Source organism: Scyliorhinus torazame, chromosome 7 (genome assembly GCF_047496885.1).
Source record: "Scyliorhinus torazame isolate Kashiwa2021f chromosome 7, sScyTor2.1, whole genome shotgun sequence".
NCBI lineage: Eukaryota > Metazoa > Chordata > Chondrichthyes > Carcharhiniformes > Scyliorhinidae > Scyliorhinus > Scyliorhinus torazame.
The window spans coordinates 72188972-72201981 of NC_092713.1; the positions used below are offsets into that span (position 1 = coordinate 72188972).

The 13010-nt window shown below is 42.8% G+C and overlaps 1 protein-coding gene across 1 annotated transcript in view; it reads left to right on the forward strand.

Moving 5' to 3' along the window:
• The window catches only part of ttc39a (tetratricopeptide repeat domain 39A), a 176484-nt gene that overhangs the window by 24186 nt on the left and 139288 nt on the right, over window positions 1–13010 (forward strand). The window lies entirely within an intron of this gene.

Sequence of the window (13010 nt, forward strand, 5' to 3'; positions counted from 1 at the left end):
AGTTAATGTTCTCAAGGGAATATGCAGAAAAAACCCAGGTATTTACTGCACACAAGTAAAAAAGCTACATGCTGGTGCCGCAAATTGTCCTTCTGTGTACTTTGCCATGGGTTTGTAGTTAGCAAATAAAAGTTTAAAGAGTTTGCCTTTACGAACACAATCCAACAATCACTTCAGTAATTTGAATGCATGAAAAATCAGGCATATTTATAGATGTATGAACATTCACACCACCATTGATGTACCCTCCAGTTCAAAATTCACCAATTTTATTTTTATCACATTTATATTTAATGAACATACCATAAATTTTAATGAGAAAAAAGACCTTTGGGATCCAAATGGATTGATGTTGTGGCACATGGATAGTTAGCAGAATTGAAGATGAATTTTGTGTACTTGACACTTCATTCAATGGCACTGCAGCTAAATCTTCTTAAAGACATGGAGGAAAAAAAATGCAGTTGCGAACTACCATCTGTTAAATTACAAGTGTTCTTTAAGCTGTTGTGATACTGTGGTAATTTAATTATTCACTGATTAATTCCTATACAATATTCATTTTGTTTCTTTTTTTAAATTTTCACATGAGAATACAACTTTTATTTATGAATTACTTTCCTGAAAGTGACTGCTGGGAACTTGGTTATTGAAAGAATTCCGCAAAGCTTTTCCCATTAACTTCTCTTAAATGCTTTGCAGGTCAGGTTTCAAGTGGAGGCAGAACAAGACTTACAGTAGCATTTTACAGCACAGAAATAGGCCCTTCGGCCCTTCATTTCTCTGCCGACCATCAAGCACCCATCTATTCTAATCCCATTTTCCAGCACTTGGTCCGTAATCTTGTATGCTATGGCATTTCAAATGCTCACCTAAATGCTTCTTAAAAGTTGTGAGGGTTCCTGCCTCTAACGCCCATTCAGGCAGTAAGTTTCAGATTCCATGTAACCATCCTCTGGATGAGAAGGTTTTTCTGCAAATCTCCTCTAAGACTCCTGCTCCTTATGTAAATCTATGCCCCGTGGTCATTACCCCTCTACTAAGGGGAAAAGTTTCTTTTTATCTACCCTAGCTATGTCCTTCACAATTTTGTGTACCTCCGTGATGTCCCCCTCCCCATTCTCTGCTCTGAGAACAACCCCTGCTTATACCAGCCTCCCTTCATAGCTGAAATGCTCCAGCTTGGGCAACTGGAAATATTTCAACTAAAACTGTTTCAAATAAATCCATTTAGTGAAACTGCCTTATTATACTTCGAGACAGACTTAGTTTTGAAAAGCATGTAATGGACACTCGTTTATTGCTGCTCCAGTTCTCTACTATTCTGGCTACTGACTTGGTGCTTTTGAAAGGACTTCCTGATGATGTGGTCTCACCTACAATGCTGTCTGAAGATATGGACCCTGTAAATAGTGTTATTTTTAAAAATGCATTCACGGGATGTTGGCATCACTGGTTAGGCCAGCATTTATTGCTCATTCCTAGTTGCCCTTCAGTAGGTGATGAGCTGCCTTCTTGAACCACTGCAGTCCTTGAGGTGTAGGTACACCCACTATGCTGTTAGGGAGGGAGTTCCAGGATTTTGCTCCAGTGAAGGAACGGCAATATATTTCCGAGTCAGGCTGGTGAATTACTTGAGTGGAACCTCTGGGTGGTGGGGTTCCCAGGTATCTGCTGCTCTTGTCCTTCTAGATGTAGTGGTCGTGGGTTTGGAAGATGCTGTCTAAGGAACCTTGGTGAGTATTGCAGTTCATCTTGTAGATGGTGTAGCCACTTAAATTGGCTAACTCCCAATTTAAAATGGCGAACGGCAAAGGCTGATGGGAAAGTCAACTAACAAGACAAAAACCAGCAGCTGCAGGTTTGCTGTGTATTTACCTCTGCAAAAAACCAGACAACATCGATACCAGCGACCATCAGCATAACAAAGTGAACAGCCATCTGCATACTTCTACAACGGAGCAATCCCCGGGAACAATAAGTAACATTTTGACACAAAGCAAAGCCAGACTCCTCGGCGCCTGCAGGAGCCAAAACAAAGGAGGTGAACGAGCACCTCAAGACCGCCCATCGATCAGGGAACCGCTCCAGCATTGGAGGAAATCGAACCAAGCGATTGGGACAAAGTCCAATCACTTGGGACCAGGTACAGGGTCTGCCCTGAAAGGCGGGAAGCCCCTGGGGACTATAAGAATTGAGCCCCAAGTTCTCTTCGCTCTCTTCTTCTCCACCTCTTCGCTCTCTTCACGCTCTTCTTCCTGCCCGGGTCACCCAGCAACAACGAACCAACATTGACCGTGACCGGAGCAGTGAAGATTGAAATCGTAAGTCTTAATTCAACGCTCGCTATGAGATAGGCGCTCCTAGCTACCAATCCGTACCAACTTCGAATCCCGCAGACTCAGAACCTGAACAAAAGGCCATTTGTTCCCCTGACCTGGTAGGCCAGTTCAAAGTTAAGTATAGGCCTGTTAGTTGTAGAAGTAGCTTAGAGGTAGAATTTGTGCATAAGTAGCGATTACTGTGTATAATAAATGTGCTTTGATTTAAATCTTACTAATCGGTGTATTGGATTATTGATCATTACTCGGACTTGAACCTCGTGTCGGTATCATAAAGATACCTGGCGACTCAAGAGCAAAGGTAATAAAACCGAGCAATTGAACCAAGGAGAAAATTAGCAAAAGTGGTACACACGGCTGCCACTATTCGGCGGTGGTGGCTGGTTTAAATGTTTGTGGGAGGAGGAACAATCAAGCGGGCTGCTTTGTCCTGGATGGTATCGAGCTTCTTGAGTGTTTTTGGAGCTGAACTCATCCAGGCAAGTGGAGACTATTCCATTACACTCCTGACTTTGTGCCTTGTAGATGGTGGACCAGCTTTGGTGGGTCAGGAGGTGAGTTATTCACCTTTGGCCTCTTAGCCTTTGGCCTGCTCTGGTAGCCACACTCCAGCGCCTGTTTGGGTACACTGAGGGAGAACTTGGAATGTTCCAATTCACCGAACAATCACAACTTTCGGGACTTCGTGGGAGGAAACCCACACAGACACTGGAGAACGTGTAGACTCCACACAGACAGTAGATAGCGAGGTCGTTCCCACTGCTTGTACTCTTTCGTTTCATTTGATCACACCCAAGATAGCTAAAAAAGCATGAAGGATATTTTCTTAGCCAAAGCATAGAATATATGAGTAGGGAGGTTCTGCTAAAATTGTAGAAAACAACTGGTTAAGCTATAGCTGGAGTATTGCGTACAGTCCCAGTCACTGCCTTACATGGAACGATGTGGTTGCACTCAAGAGTAAGTAAGTCTTGCTGCAGTTGTACAGGGTTTTGGTGAGACTGCATCTGGGCTACTGTGTGCAGTTTTGGTCTCCACATTTAGAAAATGATGTACTTGCATTGGAGGCAGAACAGCGAAGTTCACTAAATTGGCTTCTGTTCTCTGGAGCTTAGAAGAATGTGGGGCAGTCTCTTTGAAACCTACAAATCTCTGAGGGGGTTTGATAGGATAGATACTGAGGATTTGTCGTCTCCAACTGGGGAATTGAAAGCACAGGATCCAGTCTTGGGTTACGAGGCTGATCATTAGGACTGTGTTGAGGAGTAATTACTTCAAGGAGTAGTGAATCTTTGAAATTCTCGATCAGAGTTGTTGATGCTCAAATGTTGAATAGATTAAGTCTGGGATAGACCGATCTTTGTCTCAAGAAATGAAGGGATATGGGGAGTGGGCAGGAAAACTGAGTTGAAGCCCCAGATTAACCATTATCTTATTGAATGACAGAGCAGGCATGAAGGGCCATATGGTCTACTCTTGCTCCTATTTCTTGTGTTTTTGTGGTGCAGAGAAGATTGATGAGAATGTGGCCAGGAATGAAAAGTTCTAGATATCAGAAAATATTGGATAGGCTGTGGTTATTTTCTTTGAAGCATAGGAGGTAATTGAAATGTACAAAATTCTGAGGGGCAGAGAGAGCTAGCTGACGGGAAGAGCATATTTACCTTGGCAGAGAGGGTTGGGGGGGGGGGGGGGGGGGGGGGCGGTGCTCCGAGAAGGTGAGTGGGGGAGGATGAGTATTAATTAGCAAAAGCATTAGAGAAGAGTTGAGAAGATTTTTTTTTCTCCCAAGGAGGACCTGGAACTCGCTGCCGGAAAGGATGGTAGAGGCAGAAACCCTAGCTGCATTTACAAAATAGCTTGAATATAGACGTTAATGGGGCGACAACCTGGGGGCTGGAAAGTGAGATTAGACTGTGTACATAGAACATAGAGCATTACAGCGCAGTACAGGCCCTTCGGCCCTCGATGTTGCGCCGACCTGTGAAACCACTCTAAAGCCCATCTACACTATTCCCTTATCGTCCATATGTCTATCCAATGACCATTTGAATTCACTTAGTATTGGCCGAGTCCACTACTGTTGCAGGCAGGGCATTCCACGCCCGTACTACTCTCTGAGTAAAGAACCTACCTCTGACATCTGTCTTATATCTATCTCCCCTCAATTTAAAGCTATGTCCCCTCGTGCTAGACATCACCATCTGAGGAAAAAGGCTCTCACTGTCCACCCTATCCAATCCTCTGATCATCTTGTATGCCTCAATTAAGTCACCTCTTAACCTTCTTCTCTCTAACGAAAACAGCCTCAAGTCCCTCAGACTTTCCTCATAAGATCTTCCCTCCATACCAGGCAACATTCTGGTAAATCTCCTCTGCACCCTTTCCAATGCTTCCACATCCTTCCTATAATGCGGCGACCAGAATTGCACGCAATACTCCAAATGCGGCCGCACCAGAGTTTTGTACAGCTGCAACATGACCTCGTGGCTCCGAAACTCAATCCCTCTACCAATAAAAGCTAACACTGTACACCTTCTTAATAACCCTCTCAACCTGGGTGGCAACTTTCAGGGATCTATGTACATGGACACCGAGATCTCTCTGCTCATCCACACTACCAAGAATCTTAGCCCAGTATTCCTGACATATCTATAGAAAGCTTTAGGGTTATCCTTGATCCTACCTGCCAAAGACTTCTCATGTCCTCTCCTGGCTCTTCTTAGCTCTCTCTTTGGGTCCTTCCTAGCTAACTTGTAACTCTCGAGCGCCCTAACTGAACCTTCATGTCTCATCTTTACATAAGCCTCCTTCTTCCTCTTGGCAAGTGTTTCCACTGCTTTAGTAAACCACGGTTCCCTTGCTCGACCACTTCCTCCCTGCCTGACAGGTACATACTTATCAAGGACACGCAGTAGCTGTTCCTTGAACAAGCTCCACATTTCCATTGTGCCCATCCCCTACAGTTTTCCTCTCCATCTGATGCGTCCTAAGTCTTGCCTCATCGCATCATAATTGCCTTTCCCCCAGATATAACTCTTGCCCTGCGGTATATGCCTATCCCTTTCCATCACTAAAATAAACGTAATCGAATTGTGGTCACTATCACCAAAGTGCTCACCTACCTCCAAATCCAACACCTGTCCTGGTTCATTACCCAGTACCAAATCCAATATGGCCTCGCCTCTCGTTGGCCTATCTACATACTGTCAGGAAACCCTTCTGCCCACATTGTAGTTATTTATCAGCTGGATCCGACATGATAGGCTGAATGGCCGCCTTCTGTATCAGGTAGCTTGTATGTTGCAATGTTTTTTTGTGTTTTCATGTTTAAGTTGCAGCAGTTTGACTCTAAACCAATATCTATACTTTTTTCATTTGCGCAAAGTAGAAAGGAATGCATGCTACTTTGAAGCAGTTGTTTAAAAGTTGCGTCACTGCATTCTTAACGTTTGTTTTGTGTGTTTCTGTATCTTGTTGAAGGGTGGAGGTATCTGTTGTTGTGTTTAGCTCCTTTCCTTTTCTTTCCTTGAGGAAATTGCCACTGGGCTGGGTGAGTGAATGATTTACGAATTCTAATTCCAGTCTCATGAAATCATTTCACGAGCCTGAGTAAACAGAACACATCCTGCAATAAGCAAGATTCACTTCTCCAGGACGATTAGGGATGGGCAATAAATACTGGCCTTGCCAGTGGCACTTGCGTCCACTTGAACGCATTGAAAAGAAGAATGCATTGTAATTTCTAACAGGAAAAAGTATGGTTGCATCCATTTTAAGAAATCTTGTGATGTATACCTTAAATTGTATTTATTAAATGTTCCCTTACATTTGTCAGACATCCTCGGTATTCAAGAAGATTTCTATGCATCTTTTGTCTAGCTCTCGGAGCAATAGAGATTTGCAATGCATGCAGGATAGAATTTTCTGTGACATGAAACCTAACCGCAATGTGAATCAAGTATCATTTCAGCTTTTACTCTTAACAATTGCATCATTCTGCTTGAAGCTATTTTCTGATGTTTTTTTTTAGTTTATCCCCCTCATTTTAAATGAGTTAAAATAGCTAAAACAAATTATTGCAAGCTGAAATAAACTGCAGAGAGGAAAAATTGGGCAATATGTTAAGATGCATGTGTGAAAATAACAATGATGCACAACTGTGTAATTGTTGGAGATTTGTATTTCATTCCTATAGCTACATGCATACTTGTCATGTTGAAGGGTGTGTCACCCTCCCACTCAATGGCACATTCTGGGAACTTGTACTTCAGACCTTGAAACTAACTTCACAGGCAAGGTAGAAAGAAATATAACATTGGCTAAGCATTATATTTCAGAAAGCCACTTCCATTGCTATCAGTTAGTTAGCAAGACAAAACGTGTATCATTGTAAAAATGTAATGACTGAATTATCTGCCCAGTAACAGCCAGCCTTACTTATCAAGAAAATTTGTTACTGTTTTGATATCAAAGAAACAGTATGTGTTGCACAAACAAATCAACTGAGGCATAAAGAAGATTTGAGTGAGGGTTTTGGAGAATAAATTTACAATATGAATATATGCCGATGTAAATCTGCCTTAACAGAAGATGCTGGAAAAGCTTAGCAGGTCTTCCAACATCTCTCGGGGGAAGAACAGAGCTAACGTTTCAAGCCCATAGTCTCTTCCTCAAAACTGAAAGGAGCGAGTATGTGTTAAGAGCTATAGAAATTGTAATAAAATGTAGCAACTTTAAGAACCAATAAGACAAAACAGATTTCACCTCATTCCCCATCAGTATTCTGCATCCTCGCGTCCTACTCCCCATCCGCTTCCCATGGCACCTTCCCTTAATGTCACAGAAGATGCAACACCTTCACCTTTACCTCTTCACTGTTCAAGACCCCAAATACTCCTTTCAGATGGAGAGTTTTTTTTGGGGGGGCGATGATGGAGGAGTGGACCAGGGTGTCACAGACCAAGTCCTGGTTTCAGATTCCAGCAACCACAGTATTTTGCTTATTTTTATGCAAATTTGTCTTGTCGTTTGCTGGCATATAAAGCTGTAAATGGGGACATGTTACAGGAATTGAGAGATCCAGAATAGGTTCCTTCTGTTCTGGATAGGAGAGTGCAAAAGGACAGGGGCAAGTAAGATGATCAATATTAATCTCCATATTGTCCCACACTTCTGCTCCCTGTTTCTCAGCCCATCTTCGTGTACTCCGTTATAAAGCAGAACTCTATTGTTTTCACTACCGTTGGTCAGTAGCAATAAAAAGGCTCCTGATACTTAAAGCAGCCATCACCACTGTAACATGACACCATACAGATGGTTAGACTACAGCTTTGATTTCCAATCTGGTGAGTTTAGCTGAAGTCAGCTGGGACCGTGCCTAGAGTGTTACAATTGGTTGCGGTGCTCTTGGGACATGTCAAAGGAAACTCGGTTGAGCTATGATGTCAATCTTTATTCCTAAAACAATCATTTAGTATTGGGATAAATACATTGAATCTTTCATAAAAGGGTATGTCTTTAACATGTTCGTTGATATGATTGATTACTACAGAAATAACAGCAAAGTGCTTTCACAAATTGTGGAGAATGCACATTAAAATATGAGATATACTGAATGATTACAAGACACTGATTTCCTATGGAGAATTGCAGTTTACAATTGTCATCAGTGGTCGGGTTCGATTCCCGGCTTGGTTCACTGTCTGTGCTGTGTCTGCACGTTCTCCCTGTGTCTGTTTGGGTTTCCTCCGGGTGCTCCGGTTTCCTCCTACAGTCCAAAGATGTGCTGGTTAGGTGGATTGGCCATGCTAATTGCCCTTTGTGTCCAAAATAAAAAGGTTAGCTGGGGTTGCGGAGATGGGGTGGAGGTGTGGGGTGTTCTTTCCAAAGACCAGTGCAGACTCAGTGGGCCGAATGGCTTCCTTCTGCACTGTAAATTCTATGATCTGAACCCCTTCATGAGATTACCTCATAATATTCTTGGTGCATTTATAATTCTCAATATCATGGGTGTCGGGGAATTAATTTCAGTGTTTTCTTAAATATGAGAAGAAATATCATAGTTATTATTATTGCAGTATGAATGGCACCATGCCTTGATACTTAGTGCCAGCAATAGAGTGGAGGAGAATAAGCAAGGTTCACTTCTCAAGGACGATTAGGGATGGGCAACAATGCTGGCCTTGTCAGTGACACTTCGATCCCATGAACACATTAAAAAAAGTGAATGTATTGTCATTGCTAACGGGGGGAAAAAGGCTGCATCCTTTTAAGAAATCTTGTAATGTACACCACCTATTGTACTTTTACAATATGTTCTCTACATTTTTCCGACATCCTTGGTATTTGAGAAGGATTGTTTTTCATATTTTGCCTGCCTCCCAGAGAAATCGAGATTTGCAATATGGGAAGATTTACCAGCAGGGTGTCATTTAATTTTTTTTCAGTAGTTTCCTGCCTGACAACTAGCCAGATTGACCGGCTGTGTTAGGCTGGAAACCAGCCAGGTAACGACGTAAGGTAAGCCTGACATTGCTGAGGCACAGAGGGAGGGAGTCTGATTTCAGGGTGGAGTTGGATATCACGTGTGGATACAGAAATTGTTCGGAGGGGACACGGACATGGGAATCAGGTATTGCTGGGTGGATGGCCAATCGCTGTTGGTTGACGGTGCTTAGTTGATTTCTAGTTTCTGATTGTGGGGTGGTAAACTTGTGGGGCCTGGGGTAATGCTCCTGCACCTCTTGGCTTCCAGGTAATGTAATGAGGGGCCTTACTTCCTGGATCTTGCCCTTCTCACTTCCTTTAACATGGCTTGGGAAATCCAGGCATTAAAAATAAATAAAAAATGAGGTACAGTGCAAGCCTGCTTAAACAAATTTAGTGGCTGATCTGCTGCCCTCCAGAGAGTGGGTTGGTCACCCGCCCTTTTTAAAACCAGAAATGGGTGGGTTGAGAATTTCAAAATGTTTAACTTTACACCTACCCACACCCAACCATCCTGTCAGTGCTAAAATCCCCACCTACCCATTCTTGATGTATCAAATATGGAAGGGGCAGATTTTAGACCACATGGGATAGGAGTTCAGAATAAGCATTACGACTGAAAAAAATAGTCCAAATTAGGAAGTTATGGGAAGATAGATGAGATGTATTTCACAGTAGATATGAGATATTAGTGAAACAAAAACAGAAGGAAATAGGAAAAAGAGTACTGAGGAGTACGAATGTGCCAGAATTTCAGTATTTATATGCAAACATAAAATAACGTTTTGGTAGCCAGAAGCATTTATTAGAATAGAGGGATATGATTTTGTAGCCTTCACAAAAGCTTGACTTTAACCATGGTATAGAATTTTCATAAGAGATGGGGAAAGAAAAATAGGGCTGGTACCCTCATTAAGTAAAGACAACATTTTAACCACGGAGAGCAGGGTGATGGTGTACAGATGGAATCTGGCAGGATAGCGCTAGGGCATAATGGAACGTCTATGTGAATCGGAATGTGGTATTTGAGAGATCACTGTATACTATGAAAGAAGTTACAGATGAGACTTGTAGGTTCTTTGTGGTAGTAACAGCGTTGTAAATATAGGGAAATTTAATGAATGCTAAAATGGGATAACAGAATAGTTTGTGGGGAAAATTAAAAGGGACTGCAAGATTGCATCCAGAATGGTTACAGATGAGACCTGTAGGTTCTTTGTGATAGTAACAGCGTTGTAAATGTAGGGAAATTTTATGAATGCTAAAATGGGATAAGCGAATAGTTTGTGGGGAAAATTAAAAGGGACTGCAAGATTGCATCCAGGATGGTTACCCATTGTGGTACAAGCCCAAAAGATTTTGTTCTTCCTTTTGATCTTTCTGGACTAATCGCGGCCTGTAAAGTACCAGACTAATTAATCATTTCAGTAAATAGGGGCATAGATGAAAAGAAGCTGAGGGATTTGTATCTATGCATTTTTTCAGCAGGCACTTGAAATGTGCCTAAGAAGCATCAAAAATGAAGGTGTCTGTTATTCAAGAAAATACACAGTTGCATGGCTCAGGGACAGAAAGCAAAGAGCAAAAAGACCTGTGATTTCAGATCGACAGGTCGGAGTTAATGGTGTACCCAGAGGCTTGTTCAGAACCTCTTGTTTTCCATTTAGATGATTTTGGCATGAGGAAGGATATTGAAATTTGCTCATTGAAAGTTTATTGGAGGGCATGACAATCTGTGAAGAAGAATACAGTAAATTCTAGAGTAAAGTCACCATTGTCCTAGATGACCATAGGCTGCTTTCCAGATGACCATAGGCTGCTTTCCCTTTTGAGGGGGAGAGCTGACTGGTGGCGATATAACCTGAGGATCACCACACCTGGGGCAAGGTTGAGAAGGAGGGCCTTCATGAATAACCTCAGCCAGTACGGGAATTGAACCCACGCTGTTGGCCTTGCTCTGCATCACAAACTAGCTGTCCATCAGTTTAGATTCTGTCAGGGGCACTCAGTTCCTGACCTCTTATTGCCTCGGTTCAAGCATGGCCAAAAGAGCTGAACTTCAGCAGTGAAGTGAGAGTGACTGCTCTTGTCATCAAGGCAGCATTTGACCAAGTATCATATCAAGGAACCTTAGAAAACTGGTCAAAGGGAATAACTCTCCATTGGCTGGAGTCATACCTAACAAAGGAAGATTGTTGCGATTGTCTCAATCCTGGGACATCACTATAGGAGTTCTTCAGGGTAGTGTCCAACCATTTTCAGCTGCTTCATCAATGACCTTTCCTGCATCATAAGGTCAGAGAGGTTATGTTCACTGATGACCTTTCCTGCATCATAAGGTCAGAGAGGTTATGTTCACTGATGACCTTTCCTGCATCATAAGTTCAGAGTGGGGATGTTTGCTGATAATTTCACAACGTTCAGCACCATTCGCGATTCCTCAGTTATTGAACCAGTCCACATCCATATGCAGCAAGATCTGGACAATATCCAGGCTTGGGCTTATAAGTGGCAAATAACATTTGTGCACACAAGTGCCAGGCAATAACCATCTCTGTCAACAAAGGATCGAACCATCTTCCCTTGACATTGAATGGTATTACCATCCCCGAATTCCACACTGTCAGTATCCTGCGGGTTACCATTGACCAAAAACAGAACTGGGCCAGCCATATAAATGCTGTGGCTATAAGAACAAGTCCGAGACTGAGAATTCGGCAGCAAGTAACTCTCCTCCTGACTCTCCAAAACCTTTCCACTATCTACAAGGTGCACTTCAGGAATATGATTGAATAGTCTCCACTTGCCTGGATGAGTGCAGTTCCAACAACACTCCAGAAGCTTGACATCATCCAGGACAAAGCTTGATCATCACCCAATCCATTACCTTCAGTATTCACTCACTCTCCATCAATGCACGGTAGAAGTAGTGTGTACCATCTACGAGATGCACTGCAGCAATACACCAAGGCTCCGTCTACAGCTCCTTCCAACCTGAGGCCTCAACCACTTAGAAGTGCAAGGGCAGCAGATAAATGGGCAAACCACCAATTGCAAGATCATTTCCAAGCCACACAACATCCTGACTTGGAATTATGTCACCGTTCCTTCACTGTCGCTAGGGCAAAACCCTGGAACTCCCTCCCGAACAACACTGGGTGTACCTACACCACATAGACTACAACAGTTCAAGAAGGCAGCTCACTGCCACCTTTTCAGATGCAATTAAGGATGGACAATAAATGTTGGCCTTGCCAGCAACACCCACATGCTGTGAAAGAAAGAAAAAAGTTATTTGAGGCAGATGTGGTTCAATGTAAAGGAATGTAAGGTAGTTACAAACGTTTAATGCATTGCTACGTATGCGGTTTAATTTATTAACTTTGGAAACCAGTGGGGTATTTTCTCCCTCCCCATTCACAGTTGGACATTGAATATTAGATAAAGAATTCCAATGAGAATATCATAATAATCTTTTATTAGTGTCACAAGTAGGCTTACATTAACATTGCAATGAAGTTACCGTGAAAACCCCCTAGTCACCACACTACTGCGCCTGTTCGGGTACACCGAGGGAGAACTCAATGTTGAATTCACCTAACGGCACTTCTTTTGGGGCATGTGGGAGGAAACCGGAGCACCTGGAGGAAACCCACACAGACACTGGGAGAACATGCAGACTCCGCACAGACAGTGACCAAGCCAGGAATCTAACCTGGGTCCCTGGCGCTGTGTGAAGCAACATTGATAACCACTGTGCTACTGTGCCGCCCATTCTTGCTCATTTTAATAGTGATAAATAAAAGGAGCAGTGCAGGTAGTCTGAAAGGAAAACTGGGTTGCCGGTCTAGTTACCAACTCCAACAAGAGAGTCTAACCACCTCCCCACAACATTCAGTAGCAGCAGCATCATCAAACATCCCCACCATCAATATCCTAGCCTAGGGTCACCATGTTTAAAATAAACAAAACAAAACATTTTATTGAAGGCAGTTTAAATAAATACATAATCACAAAAATACAAAACCCCCCATCCTGCTACACTGGCACCCGCCTCCCTTGTCCAACTTATCGTCCCCATAAACAAAAAGTAAATACCTCTGCCAACTCAATACTCCTTTAAAGAAGTCGGTAAACAGCTTCCACCTCAAAGCGAACCCCTCCTCCACCACTCGAATA